We start from the raw sequence: 22,057 nt of genomic DNA on the forward strand, positions 1-22,057 counted from the left end.
GCATGCAGCCTCTCTCCCGTCTTTTCTTCAGGCAGGAAGAGTTACAAATGCTAGAGTTTAACAGCTTCTTTTTAAGGACTTTTTAAGGACTTTCTCAGCCCTTTGGGGTGTCGTCCCCTAGCCTGTACCCCTCCAGCTAAAGAAGCCTCTGACACTCTCTAATCCAAAATTTATGGACAGCATACGCTTACCAAAAAAACTATCCTTCAGGGAAGGCTTGTTTAAACCACTTCAGCACAGCAAACAGTGTTTGTTGTATTAAAAAGGCAAGTGGAAAAGCGGCTAAATTTCTGTTTATATCTCAGCTGGCTATATTGCTACAATTTTGTTTTGAATAGCAAAGCTAAATTAAAAGACAGTATTTTCTAACCAGAGGACACAGGACACACGAGAAGTTTGGAATATGTAATGTGTCACCACAAAAATAACTGGAAAGGATGACATAAAACACAGTATGTTTTGTCAGTCTCCAATTTAGGGAGAAAACAGCTTTTTGTGTGGACCAAGGTTCTTGGAACAATTTAAGCTTATGCCAAGAAAAACATGTTGCCCATGTGAGTTAAAGTAAACAAAATCAGACAAACAGAAACATACAGTTATGTTTTTTTCTATTAGCAGTCTTAGAATACTGTATTCAAAAATAAAACCTGTTGGTTATACTCAAAACATAGACTGGCAACTTCTGAAAGTAAATGTCGGGAAGTCACGCTTTACTGTGTATGAACTGAAAAAAGATTACTTTTTCTCACTGTATCTAAATGAGCCAGGTAGCTCATGCTTTATTACAAATAATAGTTGCACTAATTTTTATACTTGTTACTAAAACCACATGTAATTAACAAATTCCTCAAACAGCCCAATGGTTTGCTCTCATATTATTTCTACAACACAGTAATCTATGCATCTCATATTTCACTTTGAAATAGTATGATACTCATTTTTCTTAAACAGAGTATCAGGAAAAAATCATAAAATGGGGGGTATTTTCTAATCTAGATCAGAACCAACCATAATTATTGTGATAACTAATAGCCCTCTAAGTCAAATGTAATGAAACTTTAAGTATTGCCACATATTTTAAATGCCTACCCAGCTCCCATAGAGGTGCAAGGAGGCAAAGGAGTCAACAACTCTCCAATATCTTCCACTTTATCCATGCAAAGAAATTGTGACTTCAGATCATTGCTTTGATCTGTTTTCTCTCAGACTGTGATAGCAGAAACTTTACAATAAACATATTCTTAGCTATAAGTAAAATAAAAAGCTCAAGCTCAAGTCAGAAATCTATTTCCTTTGGTGTTACTGTATATTTGTCAGTGTGACATAGCACATTTGAAACCCATAATCATAAAACAAAAATTTACAGCCAAGGTTTAGGGTCTACATCTGTTTCTCTGGTTTTTGTATTACAATTACCCACTGGACAATTCAGAAAGCAGCACTATGAATCATGTACTGCACACATGGTTGTGCTGGTCACTTTTTCGTTAGTACAAGAGGCTGAGGATGCCATAATATGGTTCAACAAGAGAGAGAGAGCATTAACTAGAATTAGGATGAGTACACCCAGGTTCTCTAATAAAAATTACTTTACTAGAAGCAACAGAGTACTTGAACATTACAGGCATATTTATAGGTTGGAAAAATTAAGAAATACATGCAAAAATTCTCCCAATAGAAGTACCTCAGGGGAGGCAGCCTTTTTTTTCTCTTTGCATCCATTTTACTATTAATCAAATGTAGCACTCTCTTGAAACAGTTTTGACAGCAGAGTAAATGGTTACTAGTGAATGATGTGTGTGTTTAAGCAGTGAAAGCAGAGACAAAGTGATGTTTTCTTCTACTCCCTAGGCAAGAACTGACACTAAGCTTGCTGCCTCAGCTTTGATACTCACAGATTCCTTTGTGTCAGTTGCTGGGAGAATCACTGGCAGTTCACTAACCCTGCCTCACACATGGGCTTTGATTTTTACCTCTTCATTGACGATAGATGTTAATATGAAACAGTATTTGTCTGCTTTGATGGTTGTTTTTTTTTTTCTCCTCCCAAACTGGTGATACAAGGATTCAAGGTTTCAAATGTAGTTTTTAGTGTTAAAGGATGTTTTCCTCATGTCTCAAGCGCAGGAATGATGCCAAAGATTATGGGGAAGAAAATCACTAGGTCACAAGAGAATGGCTGAATATTTAAAACTCTAAGGTAGGCCTAGTAAATGAGTATCAATCTTGAGCAAGAATCACCCTGAAGAAAATAAAACAGTAAAATTACTGGCATGAAATGGTGCAAATGACTCGGAAAAACATGAAATACAGTGAAATTAAGTCAAAAAGGGGTTTCTTCTGACTGCTATATACTACTATACACAGCTTGCAATGACCAAAACAGGAATTTGCACATAACAGGAAGAATTACTTCAGGCCTGAAATATAACAGCAACTGGCAAAAGACTATTCAGTGCAGAGCAGTATTTTATTTTAGATGGGAAAAGCAGCTCCAGACCAGAACTTGGGCATGCAAGCAGTCTGCGAATCACTTACTGATAGAGGCTTTTTGTCTGTTTTAATCAGTGGGTATGTATTCGTAAAACTGCCTTTAAAGCTGATTGCTTAACTTAAAGGCTATAAAAATAATTCATCTCCACAAACTCGAACACACAACCACGTTTCTTAGAATCCATACAGTTCTTTGGCCTGGAGCCAGGGGTAAAGAACTGCCCTATATGATAAAACTGGAAGTGTATCTGGCTCAGCAATCTATTTCTAAGAGTGACTGCTACTAGACCTTTCTAAGGAAAATACAGGAACCCCTAGTGAATGGTGAAGTATAACTCACCCACAGGTCCTCTAATAGCCGGTTCTTTAACAGCAAATCACTTAAGCATTAAAGCATGAGATTTAATATCCCTTCCAAATTTGTTTTTGGTAATAGCCCTGATATTCTAGATATTCATGTATAACCAATGTCTTCTTGGATTGTGATAAATTTGTAGCTCTTTGACACAGAAGTAGATAGTAAGTTACTGGGCTTTGAGACAAAGGATAATTATTAAAAAAAACCCCAAAACCAAAACAAAACCGAAACAAAACCAAAAAACCCACTGTAAAACTCATCCACATTACAAATAAAGAAGATAGACCAAACTACACCACTCTGAGGCCCCAAAGGCTGACTGCTGTAGGCTCCAGAAAGGTTGGCAAAGAGGGAATGATGTCATATGCATAAGGAGAGAACGATATGCATTTTTGAAGGATATAAAAAGAAAAAGCATTATTAGATTAAAATTGGCTACATTCTGAATCTACTTGCTGTTTAGGAGGATCCTGCAGTGCAAACATCACTGCTAAATGGTTGTCAGAAAAAAATAGAAGTGAGGGAAAAAAGGTTTGTTTCATTTTGTTTTCTTTTTAAATGACCAGAAACTGCTGTTTCACGGCTTAGCCAAGAAAGAGATTTTTACTGCTAGCCAATAAATCCCTCAAAACAGAGTTATAATGGAAATGCTGAGGTAACTGGAGTGCCATGCATGGCACTGACACATTGCATTGTATAATGGAGGGAGAATGAAGGTTGCGAGATCTATAAAACCAAAGTAGAAGTGTGGTGTATGAAAGAGCAGAAGAGCAAGTAGAAATGTTGAATATTAAACTGCAGAGAATACTACATCTAACAATAAAGTTTCCTATATGCCAAATATGCTCATGCTTGGCTGAAAGCAAAAGAGCACAGAGCTCCATTAAAACTAAAAGAAAGATTCAAAAAGGATATTTGAGTAACTACTTTGTTTCTGCCTTCTTTAAGGAGGGAAACAGAAATTACCTAAGAAAAGGATAATATTCCTGATGTTCTGATATCCTGGAAGGTGTCTCGGAATACATAAATAAATAATGTTAGAAAATGCGGAATAAATGGGAGTTCCAAACATAGATGATTTACAACCCTAGCTGTAACCAGAATCAGAATAGAAAGTGGGACAACTGTTTCTATAGATTCACTAATGGCAGCTTAAACTTTTAGTGCAAAGATAGCCCCGATGGCTTTCTTCCAGCAAAAGACCAAAATTACCAAGCAGTAACTGGAACTCCAGCTCAGTACATACATATATTCTAACAAAGACTGAACCTTACCTAAGCCCTATTTAACTTAAGACAGAATTAAGCAGCATTTAAGGCTTGTGCTCCTGTGCTGCTGGTAAGGACAACCTATATAGAGGGATCCCAGAGACCTGAAGTAGCTGAAGCACTTGAGTGGAGCTCTGGTCACGTAAAGCCCAAAGCAGATTGGACTGGATTATGCCATTAATGTAAACTCCAATATACCCGTGCTCAGCAGCTTGACACGTGTATTGATGACAATCTAGTTCCTGCTTAGCTCATTCCCAAATCTACATCAAACACTGAAAGAAGAGTCCAGTATCCTATCTGGGGGCATCTTAAAAAGCAAAATGAAGGAGTGACTGGAAAATGTTCTGGTATAGCTACCTGGCTAGCAGAGGTAATGACAGCAATGACAATGTGTAGACACAGCCTGAAATCAAGCCAACACCTCTATTCTGCCTATTGTGCTAACACACTGTACATTCACAGCTTTGTTTTTATCATGCAGATGTACCTTCTGTTTGGGAACAGTCTGCATAAATTTTTGCTGTTAATGAGGTAGAATTACTCAGAAACTGAGGTATATATTTGGTGAAATGGTGTCCCTTTTCTTTTGTAAAACATATGACATCAATAATGTGTGAATTAGATGAGGGCACATGTCCTCTCAGGAACACTGTTATCACTGTAACTTTATTGATGTAGTCTGAAAAGTAAACTTTACTAACAGGGTCAGTTTTACAAGCTTACAGGTTATCATAGTGTAACTACTGTTGAGCAGGTAAGGGATTCTGTATATTCCTTTTATACTACAGTCACTGTCCACAACTGGGCTGTTACAAGTAAAACTCTTTCAAAAAGGAATAATTGCTTTCTCACCTACATTATTATACCAATGCAACATTGAAACATAGATGAGATCTCAGGAAAAATCAGGCTAGGCTGGATCTCGTATTCAAAACAAGCAGTGGCATGATCAATGATGCCTGGTCTGAAATGTTCACAAGATGTTCCTGGTTTTCAAACTCTACTAGAATACACCTATCAAATTTTTCTTTAGTGTGTTCCTCAAATTCTACTTGACTTCTGAAATTTAAGCCAACAAAGATAAATCTGCAGGGTCTCAACGTGCTTCAGTGAGCTAGTCCCACATGATTAAATAGATTTGCAAATTCCCATACCCTTGGACTGCAAGATTCCCATATTGGGCCATAGAAGGGATTGAATGTCCAGACATATTATGTCCATGCTCAGGGAATCATAACTGACACACATGCTTTAATCAAAGAGGACTTACAGAGCTGGGTTGCAGTTAGAGATTGTGGTGGTCAACAGCATATTGCCCCAGCCATCATGAATTTTTTGCCCTTATGGGACCTTTGGTGCCAAATGTAGTGGAGGATGTGCAAGGTGGTCTCTAAGCATGTAAGGTAGCATATTAGGCTTCATAAAACTATCAAATAAAAATTTTTTATAAAAAGTTTTATAAAACTATATTATAAAACCAATTTATAAAACTATCAAATTGGTTTTGCATAAACCAGCCCAAAACTCTTCATTTGGATATCTTGAGCCTTCTTTTGACTGAACTATTCTGCACAGACCTTGTCATCACACAGAAAAAAAAAAAAAAGGCATTTATTTTAATCCACTCGGAGTTTTGGGCAAACATCTTCAAGAATAGGCTTCTCATTCATGGGACACTAATCTTCCATGTATTGTTATCAGACTGTCAGAACAATAGACTTTACTCAATCTCATACGGAGACATGCAAAGAAGAATGTGTGGAAGGATACTCTTTCCTTTGCAAAATGCCTCCAAGATCTCACCCTTGCTGCATCCATCCGTTCTGTCTTTGGCATGAAGTATCCCAAAGGATATGACAGAAGACAGGGTTGTGGCCCAACTTTTTCAAGGAATTATCAAGATTGATGAACAGGTAAAGAAAGTCTCAATCTATAGGTAGTTTAGTAACATGAATGAGGTGTGTGCACATTCCCAATTCAGAGAAATATGTTGTAATTGTCCTTAAAAAGTACAGCATGATGTTACCTACAATCAGATCCTAAATGTCTAAACTAAATGACAATATAGTGAATATATGTTATTTAAAGACTTAAAAATGTTAAAGGTCCACCTGCTGGATTCTTAAATTTGTCTAAAAATTGTTGAGGGTTTTTTTTCTTTTTTTTTTTTTTAAACAGACTTCCTCAGAGTAGAAGCGCACACCTCTGCTAGTAAAGCCTGTCCTGCGAGCTGAACAATGCAGGAACATTATGTTGCTCAGAGGTAAGCTTCACAAGCATGCAAGAAAGGCTAAGAGCTTTGCCAACACAAATTATCGGACAGAACCTCACTGGAAAAAATGAGGCACAAAGATCTAAGTGAAGTGTAAAACTTCCTGAGAGTTGAGCGACATGTTGACAAATACCACTCCACTCTCTTGCTTTCTATCAGAAGCCAACAGCCAAAGCAGAGATTCCTAAGTAGTGTTTTTACAGGCCAAGCTTAGTCTCTCCCTCATCTTATCAGTAGCCTTCAAAGGGACTGTGGGTGGATCTCCTCCAGGAAAAAAAGAAAAACACAAACCAACAAAAAAACCCTCAGAAGTGCCACCTCTTCCATACAAATATATTGGCGCAACCACAGAGGCTCTGCTTGAGCTGAGAAAACACACCTGGCTCTTCTAAAGGAGAAATTAAAGAATTCACACTTCAGCCCTCAAGCCTTGAGTGGCCTTAGAGAAGAGGAATAGCTAAGGAGAGAGTTTAGTCAGGATGCAGGGAAAATCAATGCTGGCTTGAAATACCTTAAGCAGGAAGTAACAGTTTAAGTTTGAGACATTTTGCTGCTCTTTCTGTGCAAGTAAATATGTTGAAGGCTGCACGCACAGGTGAGAACAGAAAGGTGGGAGAAGGCTTTCTGGAGGACTAAAAGTGATCTAAGGCAAGTGTTTGTGTTGTACACTGAAGTTCTTCGGGAAATCTCATTTTTTAAAAGTCTTCTAGTTTTGATGCATGAGAGGTCTTTCTACACACTACTCAGAGTTGTCCAAAGTAACATTTTCAGGGATAAATGCACACCATTGTACTGTTATTTTCTGACTTTGGTGTGGAATACAATTACTTAAGACTCAGTGGGAGAGTATGAAAGGAGCAGGAGTGTAATTCCAGTTCAGGAAAAAACTCCAATAACTGACAACATGTAAGAAACACAAGATAGATGCATTGTATTGTAGGGATGAGTCCCATTGGCTGGAAACCCTGACTCTCCCAGCAGGACTCAGTTACATAGCAACTCCTGAGGGCAGATTAACTCTTTCCCACTTAATGTATCTGGAGTGATTTAAGAGACCTTTTCCTTCTCCTGCTACAGAATAATTTCATAGGTTTGCAAAAATACTTTGGAAAAAATACACTGAATGCTACCAGAATAAAAGCAAAGCTATCTGACTCACCACAGGATACTGATGGTACAATGAACAGAGAATGCAGGGAGTTCAGGTGGGTCTAAATTATATTTTGTATCATCAGGTGTTGTGACATATGTAAAACATAAAATGTATTTCTTATAAAGTAGTTCATCCTATGTGGGGTTGCTGTCTGGACTGCATTTATCAAGTACCAGTGGTCTCTTTCACCCAAATTTTGCCTGCTGATTGACTTCTGTCTAGGCAATTACTGAAGCATAAAAAAGCACTCAGCTGGTAGAGATAGTACTTAATTAATCTACAAGAGAATTTTTCACCATCAGAGAATGTGTTGCTTTCATCCAAAACTGTACAGTTTGATTATTGTAACTCTTAGATAACTCCTGCAAATCTTATAAAATTAGCTGGTTTTTTTCTAGTAGTCCTTTCTAATTACTGGCATCAAGTAATTACATGGGAATCACTATTTATTTCATTACATTTCATTTTGGTTTGAGAACTGCATTACACTTCTGTCTATACACATCAAGTATAAGCAGAAATATTATACAAATGTAAGGACAAATATTATATATAATTAGCATACTATGATGACTATATAATGTCACTCAATGTGACTATTCCTGTTTTCCTGGTAATCAGAAATAACAAAATTTGAATCTGGTTATCAGAAATAACAAATTTCGAATCTAAAAATGCCAAAATCTAAGATGAAGACTCCTAAACCTCTCTATTTTTAAAATGTTATGATTCAGCTGCATTAGTTTTCCCCTTTGTAAGAGAGCCAGACGGTCCCTGGGGACCAGGAAGGGCACATGTCCTCACTCAGGGCGTCCCTCCTGTGGTCAAACTTCACTGCTGCGTACTATTAGGAAAAAGGAGGTGATAGGCTTCCAGTGGATAAAATAAGGCTGATGTGATATACACATAACTTCTGTCCATCTTCTGGTCATAGTAAGTGAGATCTGTCTATTTCCTCTTTTCCTTCTTTTAACAGGCAAAAAAAATGGGACTCTCGGTAGTGCAGGCATTAACCAAAGGCTTGGAATGGCAGGCATTGGGGGCACTGCCCCATTTCAGATAAGCAGGTTAAGGCTACACCTTTCCTTTCCTCAGTAAGACCCAAGGACACTCTCACATGAAGGTTCAGTGGAGAAAAGCCTTGAACCAGGTCTTCTACTGCTCCTCTTCCCTCACCCACCATTCTCGCCCATGAACGCAGGCAGGTCCTGTAATGGACAACTCCCACCAACATCTCTTCATGAAGCATAATCGCTGCTCAATAGCAGCTCCTGAGCCCCATTCAGACCAGTCAGAAGAAACCAGAAATTCATTTGCTCTCATAGCGCAAATTTTTCTTAGTTGCTTTAAAAAACGGGTAACCTTTGTGTGTTACTAAAAGGACTACCTACATGTTTAAGATATGCCTTGCTTTTCTAAACATTTGCACTCTAAAAGTGCATATGCATTTTCTTTCTATGGTTCCCATAGATCACTTGCAAATCCAGATGGGATAGAAAGATACCATTTAAAATTATATTTATTATTTAATTTGGCTTCTTGTGTGATATCCTGAAAGCTCATCTTCAACAACTTACCTGCTGACTTTTATAAAACTAGAAGTATCAGGACAGTGGATGGGAGATTAGTCCAAAAAGGAATACTTCAGAAATATTTTGTGATCTGAAAACTAATTAGCAAGAATCAATTTAATTTCTTATTATGGTGTTTTTAAAAAAGTTCATATTTTGCATTCATCTAAAACTATCACTGATGCCACTGGAAATGTAGCCTCTAAAAGGGTGAAACTTGAAGGACTAAGTTCAATATGCTTATGCTCTGTTGAAAGTACCTTTTCATAAAAATGCCACAAACACCTATCCAATATTTGTGCTCTTCATTAAACTAATGCCTTCCTGTACCATAAACAAGATGGTAAAATATATAGGTCCCATGTCCCATGTCCTGCTACAAAGGTAGGCGATACCAAAATAGATTTGCAACCATATCATTATATCAATCTCCAGTATTACTGCATGAGTACTATAACCATAATTAACTAGCTGCAGGTCAAATTTCCAATAAATCTTTAGAAATTAAATGTATAATTTGTCAAAACCACATGCCTTCATAAATTGATTATTCAGAATTTAGAAGCTTTTTAATTAGGAAGAAATTTATGCAATACCATGTGTAATAATTACGATTCAGCTCTTCTGTGATATTTTTGTACATCAGCAAAAATTAAAACATTGGAAAACATTACCAGGTCATTGCAGTATTTCAATGTCAAAAGAAACACATGGTTTAAATGTAGAGGTTAAAGATATTTTCCCGTATCTTTTACATCTTATATAGCTTTATGATCTCAGAACTGGAATCATTAACCAAATACAAAATCAATGAGAGAAAGAACTAATCGGACTGTTTTCATGCACAGAGTCATTAAAATTGATTTATGCCACTCTAACACTTTTTTTCCATGGTTCTGTAGTTTTACTAAACAGTGTATATTCTAAGTCAAACTTCCATTCTATGCTATAGTAAACAGTATTTTGTCTCCCTCATCCCTTCCAGATAAAATTCTGAAAGACTTTAACACTTTAAAGATGTCACCTTCATAACAAGCATCAGGATGAGGGGTACGACCCTGGTTGCCAAATAGAAAAGTAGAGAAAAAGAAAGTTAAGTGATATTCGTTCATGGCACGTAAGAAGCAAGAGCTCCCCTGCTCTCCCCTCCTGTGCTTTCACCACGGGCCTATTCAAACTCTGCACCCCCACAAGGGCTCTGGGTACTTCTATCAACATTTCATAGGAGAAGATTTTTTTTGACAGAGAACACAAAAGCTGCTTTGTGTGAAGTCTGGACACTTTTTTTCTACCTAATAAAAACATGAATAGAAGTGGGACCTCAGCAAGCATATGGCAGAAAGTCTGGACTAACTGAAAAAAAGGGGCCTAGAAGAGTTTGCTCTCTGTCATTCCCCACCGTGTTTACTGTTGAATGTATATGGTGTAAATAAGGATTATGCAGAGCGGGCCATAATGGAACATTGTTTATGTGCACATCCTGGCAAATGCATATACAGCACAGAGACTATTTCCAAGCAGAACATAAACACAAAAGGGGAGTGATGACAAACAAGTATTCCACGGCAAGAAAAATGTTATTCCATATACAAACCAAACAAACTAAAGTGGTTTCTCCCCTGCTAGGATCCAACTGGCAGCTCTCAGCTGCGCACACTATGTAGCTGTTAAAGAAATGAGAGACATTCCAGGCTTACTAGTTGGCTTTCTTTTTTTTAAGCGACCTTATTATGCTCCCAATATTAAAAAGAAAAACACAGTTAATATTTTATTTTACTCTCTTGCAAAAACACAACAAAACAAAACAGCCCTTTCTTTCAGCCTGAATCAGAGCTGGGGAGATAGAGCTGATGCCAAGAAAACACCATAAGGATTTAAGCTACAGCTTTTCTATTTCAAGTTCCCACTGAAAGATACAGAGATGGTTCTTTCTTGTGAAGATCTGTCCGACAAACCTATCACACGGCTTTCACAAGTGACACCGGTGTGACACAATAACTTAGAGGTTTCATGCTCCTGGCAGAATTTTTTTTCCTTTTAATCGTTACTCATAAAAAGGAGGAGGGTTTAGAAAATCCAAGTCCCTGCAATTTCAAGATAGCAAACCAGGGGATGGACCTTTTTTTGTGTGCTTACTTCTCGAGAACAGAGTATCGTGCTTTGACAGCTGCTATGTAAATAAATGGGTGTAATTTTATTCCTTTAAAACTAACTTCAAACACGTACCCAACTAAAGGAGGGAGAAAAGATGACAAGCAGGAAAACAGACAGTAGAGTGACAAGAAGAACCACAGAAAGTTAACTGATAATGCAGAGCTTTTTAAAGAATTAATAGGTTTCTTTAGGATATTAGACACTAGAAGCTAGAGGCTTTAGTAAGAAATCATATGAGGTCCAGAACAAAAGTATTTTGTAATGTTCTTCACAGAAATGCAGAGGCAGCCTGTGATTTTAGACTGGTTTAAGATACTCAAAGTGTGCCTCACTTTCTCCAAAGCCCTAGATATGCAGTCAACAAAGCATGAAATACAAGTTTGCAACAGGAACGTGCGCCTGCATGTGAGATTTCTGCTAGTCTATCAAAAACTGGATCCAAATGTTGCATCATCTGACTTTATGAAGTCTTGGAACTTGGGTGCATCACTCATTGGGAAGTGGTAAAGTCCACGCTGGGAATATTTGTTGCACCTTTACAAGGTATAGACAGTCCTTGAATGGAACTGCATTATTCTTTAATTTTCCTTTTTCTCGTTTTTCAGTTCCATCATACAAGACCAAAAGAACCCTCACAAAGCCTCTTGCTGGTCACTGGTTTAACATTAACACTTTTCAATTAACGCCACACTTTAGAATCCAAAGGAGGCTTATTTAACTTTTTTTAATTACCCCTGAACGCACACCCACCTCATCCCAACATGACCTTACGCTGCTTGGGTTTCTGATCAGCCATTTGCAGAGTTGTACAGAGCCTGCACTGTGCTTCACGAAACAACACATCTCTCGTAATTGCTCTTGGCTGCATGGACCACTTGCAGCACGGTGACAGTGAGGGTGCAAGCAAATGCCAAGTACAAGCTCACGTGCTCTTTCCTCATTACAGAAGGTATTTTTGGTGGCTGAATATCTTCTGCGTATTAGAGTTGTTGACTGCGTGAAGGGAAGTTTTGTAATGTGCGCTACACTGGGCAACCGTATGGCAAAGGGGAGGATCTGTGATGGCTGTTGCAAAGCCGAGTCACAGTGGATGCTCTGATGATTTTAAATGAAAGGGTTTTTATTAAGACTTCCTATCTTATCCCTTACTCTTACAGAAAGGTATTAAGGTAAGGGAAGAATCTTAAAAAATTTTGCCAAATGTATAAAATTCATAGTGAGATTTAAAAACCCTTTTTATTCTCTTTACCTAAGTCTCAGCAGTCAAGCAAGCAACTCAGTTTTCATCTGAGGAGTCTTGAGCTTTAAGGACTCAGAAGAATGTCCTACAAACATGACCAGACGGACATGTTGAAAGGCTAGGAAACTAAAGGATAAGGAAGAAATACTCTAAATTACTATCACTAAGCCTTTTAATTTGTATGTCAGTATTATGATTTATGTTATATTTTTGACTGGTAACACTGAGTAATTCAGAAATACTAAATTTAATTCAGGACCTACAACAGAGGCAACAGAAAGGTACTGAAAACAGTCTGAAAAGACCAGCTTTATATTCCATACTAACTGTTGTCCAAGCTGTGTAATCCTGTACGTTGTTGTTTACTAGACAACTATATAAAAACTAGTATTCTTTATATACTCTCCCCATCCCCCCTTTAAATTAAAATTGAGCTGTTATTTTAACCCTACTCAAGTATGTAATATAGTGATGATTGTAAATCTTTATGATCACAAAATCCCTTTGATTTATCCTTCAGTTTACTAGCTTTAACAAACATAATCCTAAAAACAATACAGGGGAAGATCTTACAGGCCTTCAAATGGTGGAGAGGGAGCAGGGAATGACTATATAAGTAAAGCTACAGCTTCAGGGCTCATGACTTTCCTGTTGGGAGGCTTTCTGAATGCTGCTAGTAAGGTCCTGCCAGTGGGACCAGAAGAGTATCTTCATAAAAAAATGCTTTCAGTGTGGGAAGATACAATTTTCCAGAAAATTTTTAATAAAAAGATTATAGATGTGGGATCTGAATCTAACAATAGACATAAGTATGTCTAAATACATAGGAAAACATGAATATTATGAAAGGTGATATGTCCATCCTGCCTACCCCCAACCTCCAGATCTGTAGTCACGAAAGTTGACAGCATAATCAAAGCTTATGTGAAGATACCAGGCCTAGCTCTCCACTATCAGTGACCACAGGGCAACAGCCAGTTAAGCACAGGGAAAAATATTTTTTTTCTGCTCAGTATTCCACACTGTCACAGCCAAAAGAAAATACACGGATATTTATGTCTGCATTTTAGCAAAGTATACCTGCCTTGTCTATCAGCCTTGGCCTTAGCCAAGGTGCAGCCACCACCTTGCATCACAACTGACCCTCTGTCCATTTTGGGAATCCGCAGCAAAAAAAGAACATTTTAGCACAAACTCTCTCCCACATTAATTCCAGAGGGTCTGTGCACAGGCAGAGCAATTCTTCTTGACTGTACCTTCACGTACAAATACAATGGGCCAGAGCCCCGTTCAGCCCTGAGGCTCAGCTTGCATTCAAAGCACTTCCCACTATATGACAGCATTGGCTTGGGAATACTTGTGGAGATCCTTGTTCAGCTGACCCATAGTCCATGCCTGGCATTGCTGGGGAGAGGAGGCCTGTGTGCCAGCTGTCAGTATGGACAAATCACAGGACACGACCTCAGTCCCTGCCCTGACCCTGCTTGTTTTTCTGATAGCCTTTGAAGCCCTGCAGCATCCACTCTAACCAGGAACATGTGTAGGAACTGAGCAAGTCAAAGAGCTTCCTACAGCTCCTCTCAGGGTGGTTCATCACACTGTAGTGGAGAGCCTGTATGACTAGGTGTGAGACTTCAAGCCCATGAGAAGTGGACTGAAAGCAGGAACTGTGGGCTGAAAGCAGGAACTGTGACAGGCACTATCTTTTCAAGCAGCATTGTTAGCAGAGGGCTGGAGTCCTTGCACAAAAGCTCTTTGCTGTCGCTGGAGCTGCCCTGTTTGTGGAAGAACTGGCGCCACTTGGCTAGCAACATTTATGCAACATTTTTATATCCTCATTGGACTCACACAGGAAATCTGATCAACTACCTTCAGGGCCCATGTGAAAACTTTAGGAGTTTCCAGTTACCTCACTCACTTGCCCATCCTTGGGTACTCACATATCTTATATAACATCCCCTTAGTAAAAACACAGAATTTCTGTGGGTTTTGTACTGCCTAATATTTAAGTATATATGCAATAAGTCAGTGCCTTCAGTGATACCCTCCTCCTCTTACGCTGAGATATGGAGCTGTATCTGAAAGAGGGGAAAGAGATTTTTTGATTTTGTCTCCTGCATATATGTCTCAAATGGTCTCAGCTTAGGTAGGAGTGATGCAATGCCTCTTTTGAAGACATTCTTAAACAGTCAAAGATTAGGAAAATATCCCTTGAACACACCAAGAGGACAATTTATCACGTGGCATTTCTGGTCACCTATTTGGAGTTTAACTGCAACAACAACATGTCTCTCAATGCCCCCACTGGGACATTAAACTGGTGTGAGCTAATGGTCACTCACACTTAAGGAGTACGATGAAGCTTTTACTGGTTTCCAATTAGTTACAAGAAAAAGTGGCATCCTGGTTAGTAAAAATTGCTAGGTTTCGCCTAAGTGTAAAATTTAGTGTCGAGATAACCCAAACGCCCAAACTTATCACACCAATAACAAATTCCCTTCTGGGAGGGCCCTACCCTATTGTCTCTCATTAGTTTGGTCCCAATTCTGTCTAACTTAGCTAGTCATCACAGTCACCATTGACCTGTCTAGCTAAAAGAACTTTAGCCAAAAAGGTAAGCTTTTTAATGTGTCTACTATATGCTCCTTACCCTCCCCTGAATGTCCGCTGGCAAGAGGGGGACAAGACTACTTCCAGGATGAGGATGTTGGTTACCTAGCCAAGATGACAGAAGAGAAGGGATACACTCCTTAGCAGGTGCCATGGAAGCCAATTTCCCAGCAGCAGCAGAGAGACCCAAGGAGCCACAGCTAGCCAGTCCTCACACTTGCCCTTTATCCCCCAGGGAACAGGGCAGGTACAGCACAGCGCAACAGACTGCCGTAGACCTGAGCACTATGGCCAAGGGAAAGAAATCCTTAAATCCTTTCAGTGATCTCACCCAAAAGTAGGAATCACTGGAAAGTCAAATTCAGCACATACCTCATATTCAGAGAGGAAAAAGCTGGCATAATGAGACACAACTGTGTAGCTTTCAGTAAAGAGGACTTTTAACAGCAAAATCTCTAAACCTAAACCTTTCAGAGGCACAGCGCTACTGCAGCTTTCTTATCTTCAACAGGGTTTTCTTATGTTCAGCACGTTAAAATGAGACCACCTGTTAGTGAACAGGGCTGATGGCAAATACTTTATCACTGAATATAACCATTTAAAACAAGACAGCTCTGGAGGTTGACGATCTAGGCTTAAACACCCTCCTGAGCTAATCATGCTGCTGCTAGGGCAAAAACTATGAAAGAAATATTAAACTTAAGCACAAAATTGACATATTTTGCAGAGGAGCAAGATGGAGTTATTGAGCAGAGCTTTTCTCAAATAAATTTTTTTAACTATTTCTGTGAACTCCATTCCAATCTCAAAATATATAATCTATTGGGTCTACATGACATTTCCAATGCTGATAAACTATGTTAAAATATATCAGGTGGGTAATGGCCTGCTTGTTTGAAGTTCTAATTGTCAATTTTAATGGATGGCTAGTAACAAAATTTATGATCCTATGTTAGGGAAAAAGAGCATAGACAGAATTATATGAATTATATAGGTAAAACGTATTTTTAAAGCATGTTCCATAGCTATTTATGTTTTAAATTCATATGCTTTTAAAGCCAAGTGCATGCCACAGGAGTGAAGGATTTAACAGTTTCAGGGTTTCTGTTGTTGTTTTTAAGAGTTAGGGATACTGGGATTGCTCAGTCTATAGAGAAGTCGGTGTAGCTTGAAAAGTGGATGGATAAACATCTTTACTGCCACAGCAAACAAAATCTGATTCTGATTTTTCTTATCCTTACTGTACCTGTCATGTCAAGCTACATAGATGTAAATCCACTGGAAATAATATTTAGTCTAAATTATTGCTGGTCAAATAGAGCAGAATTTGGCCTGACATGAAGGCAGAAAAACAACTCTGCTATCGCATATATGAAAAAAAATAGTTACATAATATATTCTTTACTTAAGAGTCCTATGAAATATTTAAACACTGACATAAAATAGTTTCCCTATGAAAAATTTGCTGCTGAATTCCCAGGGCCACAAACATTCTGAGAGTAGGCTTTCAGATAGAATGATGAAGTATTAGTATGAATTTGGGCCAGCATTTTCAAACCAAGCATTTAATGCTAAGGTAAATACCTCTTTATGGGCCAAGTATTCATGGTTCATAGACACACTGATAACCACTGAGTCGGACAGGACAGATGACACTCCAACAGTGGATTTTAGGGATGCAGCTCCTGCTGGCATCAAAATAAGATAACTGTGCTGCTGATCCAGAATCACAACAACTAGAAAAGCTGTGTGTGTCTAGAAATATTCAGTCTCATAAATGTGGAAACAGAATAACAGTTTGGTTAGTTACTTGGCCTAGGCTGATCTGATCATTAGCACAATTTTTTTTCATGAGATCTACACAAGAAAAAAAAGCAGTATCAACTCACAAAATACATGGGAGCCCTAGCAAGTAAGAAAAAAGGCAAAAATCACACTTGAGCCAGAGGAGAACAAGTACCATAAGAATTAATGCTTTTTGTTGTTTAAGTTTTTCTTTGTGGACAGCTTTATTTATACATGGGATAAAGAACACCGCAGAAAGTTTTAACACAACCAGTTTTTTAAGATGTTCTCTATCTACTACAAAAGTAATTTACATTTCCATTATCAGTCTTAAATCTTCTGTGAGTGTTTGAAGGCCAAAATAAGTTTCTAATCTTGGCCACTGTCTACATGACCCATTCAAAAAGAAACCCTCAAAGCTCAGGCTCCTTAAATCAACTCCATTTGGTGCAAGGCTGGGTTTCCTGCTTGTTTGCTTTTGGCCTTCCTGCATATTGGTTCAGGACTTAGGGCTGAACTCAGCTGCAGAGATAATGCAAAATCAGAACGATTCTTTCCCTCTGGCTGCTAAGGAAATCCCTGCTTTAGATTAGAAAATAACTAATGATTGTGTGTCCCTGTATGCTTTGGAGTAGGGCCCCTTATTTTATCTACATGGCAGCTACCTGTCAACGTGTGGTGCTTGGAGTAGCGCACTGGGAGTTCATACACACCAAGACTATCTAAACAGACCATTAAGTGCTAGTAAAGTAACACATGTGAACGACAGGTCAATAAATTTTAGACAACTTATGTTCACTGCAAAGACCTGGCTGTTTTAGAACAAGCTGTGTTTACATAAAATCAATTTTTACAAGCATCTAAATAATTAGGGAATATACTGCAATAATAATTATATTCTAAGTTCAATATAATAGCTCCAAAGGAATTAAACTAATTCCTTGTTTGTTTACACAATTCCTCCCCCCTCCCCTCTCCCAAGTCTGGCTTCTTATATAACTCCTTCTCTTTACAGAAGATGTTCAAATTCCAATTTCTGTCCAAACAAGAAAGATCTGTAACTTTTTATACTAATGTGCCCTGATACTCATCCCACTGCATATGTATGTGCAAAATTACTGAGGTCAGTAATTCACAATTATAACCTATGTTGTTATTTTATCCCTTCTGACAATATTTGCCAACATTTTTTTTCAATCAGTTGATTATCCAGAGCAATTTCTGCATAAACAGAAAATTAGAATTATCTGAATTCAATTTTGGATCAAAAATTCAAAAGCTTTGGATTAAATGATGGTTGAGGTCTCAACTTTCTCTTCTTTACACAATATCAATTAATTTAAAAGCTTCATATGCACACTCAAATAAACATACACACATGCTGCATATACTCACACCCAATTGCAAGTAGATGACAATTAAAAGAACTCAAATTTCACAATAAAGACTAAACTAAATGTTATCCATAGCTACAATGGCAAAGACACTGGCAAACTGATTTACAGGGATGAGTTTCCACTTCATTTTTGTTGCTTTTCAGCTACAGGCAAAAGACTTTAGCATGTTGTGAGTGCTATAAATTCACATTTGCCACAAGAACCCATGATGCCATCTGTTCCCTAGAGCGTTTACATAAAGTATGCCAATGCAAACCATCTGCAAACTGTTCTTGCATGCGAATTCTTGTGATAATGCAATGTGGTACATTTGCAATTTCAAGCAAAGACCACTTGAGCTCCTTTGTAATTGGCATGCTTAACTCAGATGTTCTATTGAAACCTCTTCAGAGCAGGATTGTGGATTATTTTGTCGGTGGTTTTGCTGAAGTCCTTGATGTTAACTCTTCACTGTTGTTTTCAGGTTTCCTTACTGCAAGATAATGGCATAATGGCGAAAGGAGGGAGCACAGAGAAGCAGAACATCCTTCATCCCCTTGAGCTAAGGACTTTGGAACAGACCCTCAGGCTTTCGGAAACAAGAGGGCAAGGCCCTGGCTACTTATATTAAGCATTGGATTGTATGAACTGTGGCACACAACTGTAGGGTTGCAAAGTACTGTAATTCTTTCTATCCATTGTAGAATTATATCTCAGTTTCTCCTTTCCTTTTCACAACTAACTTTTTTTCCTTCTTGCTGTTTTAAAAAAGTTGATAGGCAACAAAATGCTTACAAATGATGTGCTGATATGCACCGATATTCTGAGCAGCAATGGAAAGTTGCTGAAATAGTAAAGGTGGAAAAGGTACACACACACACACACACACACACACACACACACACACGCCCCTCCCCCTCAACATCAGAAATCCCTGCAGATCCTCCAGCAGTTGGGGCCCTGGTTAACTCTTTACTAAACAGATAAATTATTGAGCCTGTAGACCGTTTTCTAGGTTTCTCCAGTTGGAATCTAAATTTTCAGTAACCACCTCTCTCTCCACAGAGTGAATTTAAATGCAGACTTCCCTATCTTGGTTCAAACCAGCTACTATGAGTAATCTGTGTGTATGTGAGTTCTGCTTCCTTTTCTGATTTGCTATAAAAAGGAGTGGCCACTATCACCACTTAATCTTATTTCTTTACATAGTACAATTTCATGCTTCTGCTGCTACCAAATATAATACAACTTTGCTCTTCCTTACTGCTCAAACATGCCTTTGGTAAAAAAACACTCAGGAAAACAAAGATCTGGCAGAGTGCTTGGGTGACACGCCTCCATTAGCCAGCCTGACACATGCCACACACCCGGGCTGCCTGCACTCTCCAGCTATGAGCCCAGCTGACTCCAGTGCATTAGCTGATGGTTGAAGAGTGTATTATAGACTGATTGTAGAAACAATTAGCAATACTTAAAAGATTCAATCAGCTTGTAATTTAGTTCAGTGTGCACTTGTGCTCTATGAAAATGACTGTCAGTCTGAATCTTCCCCACTCTATGAATGTTACTACTGGGAAATTTCTGCTGCCAACAATCCCCATACACCAGCCTCCTAACTAAATCCTACTAAAACTAGTTCTGAGATTTTAATTTCTGAGATTTTAATTTCTATCACTCACTCACTCCAGACAATGTTTAACAAGGGTGACGTGTGATATATTTAACTATGACTGAAAGTTTTAATTTTTTTACATGCAGAGGCCTTGTTTTCCATTATCTCCTTTTGGTAGAGAAAGAAGCAAGCAAGCACTGACATATATGGTGCACTTCACATCCCTCCCAACATTTCTACAGCTACTGAATGCCAATTTTTAGTGCTAACTCTGCCTTTCTTCAGCAAATCTGCTTCCTAGCTTCTTCCTGAGCCTCTGGGACTGGTAGTCACCTCAGGCTGTTTTCCAGAGTAGGTTGTGTTGTGCCTTGTTGGGAGTTTTCAGCACACTCAAAATTTATGCAGAAGAAAAAAAGAGATGATCAAAGTAGCAGGAATACCTGAGCTTCTCTGCCTGTGATAGCTCACTTTCACTGAGCAAGCCCCAACAGCATCTGTCACTAACGCAATGGATTGTTTTGCTCAGACATCTGTAGGTCACATTATTCCACAATAAGGCTGCAGCAAGAGGGGAAAGTAAAACTGAGGCAGGTTATTAATCACTTACTGTTTCCTGTATGACATAGAGGAAATAATCAAGCAGTAGAGTGGGTTATAAAGGGAGATTCCTGAGAAACAAAAATACGCACTTCATTTAAGGTATTGCAGGAGGCCATGTGATAGAGGTGGATTCAGTTTGTGGAAATTCGGCTTTATTTTATTTATGATATTAAGTAACTGACAACAGCTGCCACATCTAAATGAGGGTATGATGGCATTTACCCAGCAACTGAGAAGAGCAGTGCTTTGGATTTACAAGTCTTCTCCATTCATATCCAAAAAGCACATGGTTTGATCCAAAGTGAGTGGAACAAGCCCAAAACTACTCTCAATATTACACAGCCAAGAACAGAGATCTGGAGGGAATTTGCCCCATATAAATTAATGCCAGCCTTAACAAGAGTAACTTTGCCTCATTGATATATGCAGCTGTGTCCTCACGCAGGGAGTTTTCTGACTGCATATGATTTTACACATCTGTCAGCTTTAAATCAGGGATCCAAATATAGACTGCAGTGCACCAGAACACTATCAATTTATCCCTTTCCCTTGGGTCTATAAAGCACTAAATGGGCAGAGATTCATCAGTGAGGGATCAAGTCGTGATCCTACCCGCACCCCATAATCCTGCCAACCTCAGCAGAGCAAAATGGGAGTCAAAGAAAACAAAGCTGCATTCAATTTTTTTAATATCTTCCCCACCTCTCTGCCCCAAATTATCAGTTTGCAGCAACAACTTTTCTCCATTTTTTCCCCTGCTGTGCAAATGTGTGGAGAGTTTCTTGCCAGCTAGCAGTGTGGAAAGTCACAGGCTACACAGCATCAGCAACAATGAATATCGAACCAAATGAGATCATGTTCTGAATTGTCATTGCTGTGATGAATAAGGGAGATAAAACTCCCTTTGAAGAATTTTCAAATCTGCACTGAAGTAATCACCCAAAACACAACAGAGGTGGTTCACACAGAAGGAGGGATATGGAGGCAATGTTTTGCTGGTTTTGGTGTTTTTTTTAGTTATGCTAAGGCTGAGGACTGCTACCTTTGGTAATTTATATGAGCTATTTCTAATATTGAACTACTCTTCTGTTAGGTTTGCAGGACAACAAAGGCTTGTCACTGTATCTGCTCCCCCCATGAATTTCTGAACGAAAAAGTCGGTATTTAAAGCCAGGGACAGAACTGGCCATGCTGGCCAGATGAAGATGCTGTTATAGCAGCTTTGCAGTTCAATACCAAGTGAGTTAAATAAAAATAAAATTAAAAATTAGCCAATTTAAGCCATATCAACCTACAGATAATGGTGATTTTCACAATTAAAAAAGGCCTCACCATTCAATAATATTATTGTTATTAGTACTGATAGGTTATACTTCTACTAAATGATAAAACCTCTAAAAAGAAACTGCAACACACAAAAAGCAACCCCCAGATTTTTATTTTTTTTTATTACTGAGCTCTATATTTCAGTCTTTAGAAATAGCTCAGTCATTACAGACTGTGACCCCCATGAGGGCACTAATTGAGGAATGGATAGAGTTTCCCAGAGACTAACAGCCCAG

At 38.5% G+C, this 22,057-nt stretch overlaps 1 protein-coding gene across 5 annotated transcripts in view; it reads right to left on the reverse strand.

Annotated features, from left to right (window-relative positions):
* RARB (retinoic acid receptor beta) overlaps positions 1-22,057 on the reverse strand; it is a 329,297-nt gene that overhangs the window by 94,509 nt on the left and 212,731 nt on the right. The gene's annotated exons all lie outside the window — the stretch shown is intronic.

Source organism: Manacus candei, unplaced genomic scaffold, assembly GCF_025592945.1.
Source record: "Manacus candei isolate 608988 ecotype Guabito, Panama unplaced genomic scaffold, ASM2559294v1 h1tg000072l, whole genome shotgun sequence".
Taxonomy (NCBI): Eukaryota; Metazoa; Chordata; class Aves; order Passeriformes; family Pipridae; genus Manacus; species Manacus candei.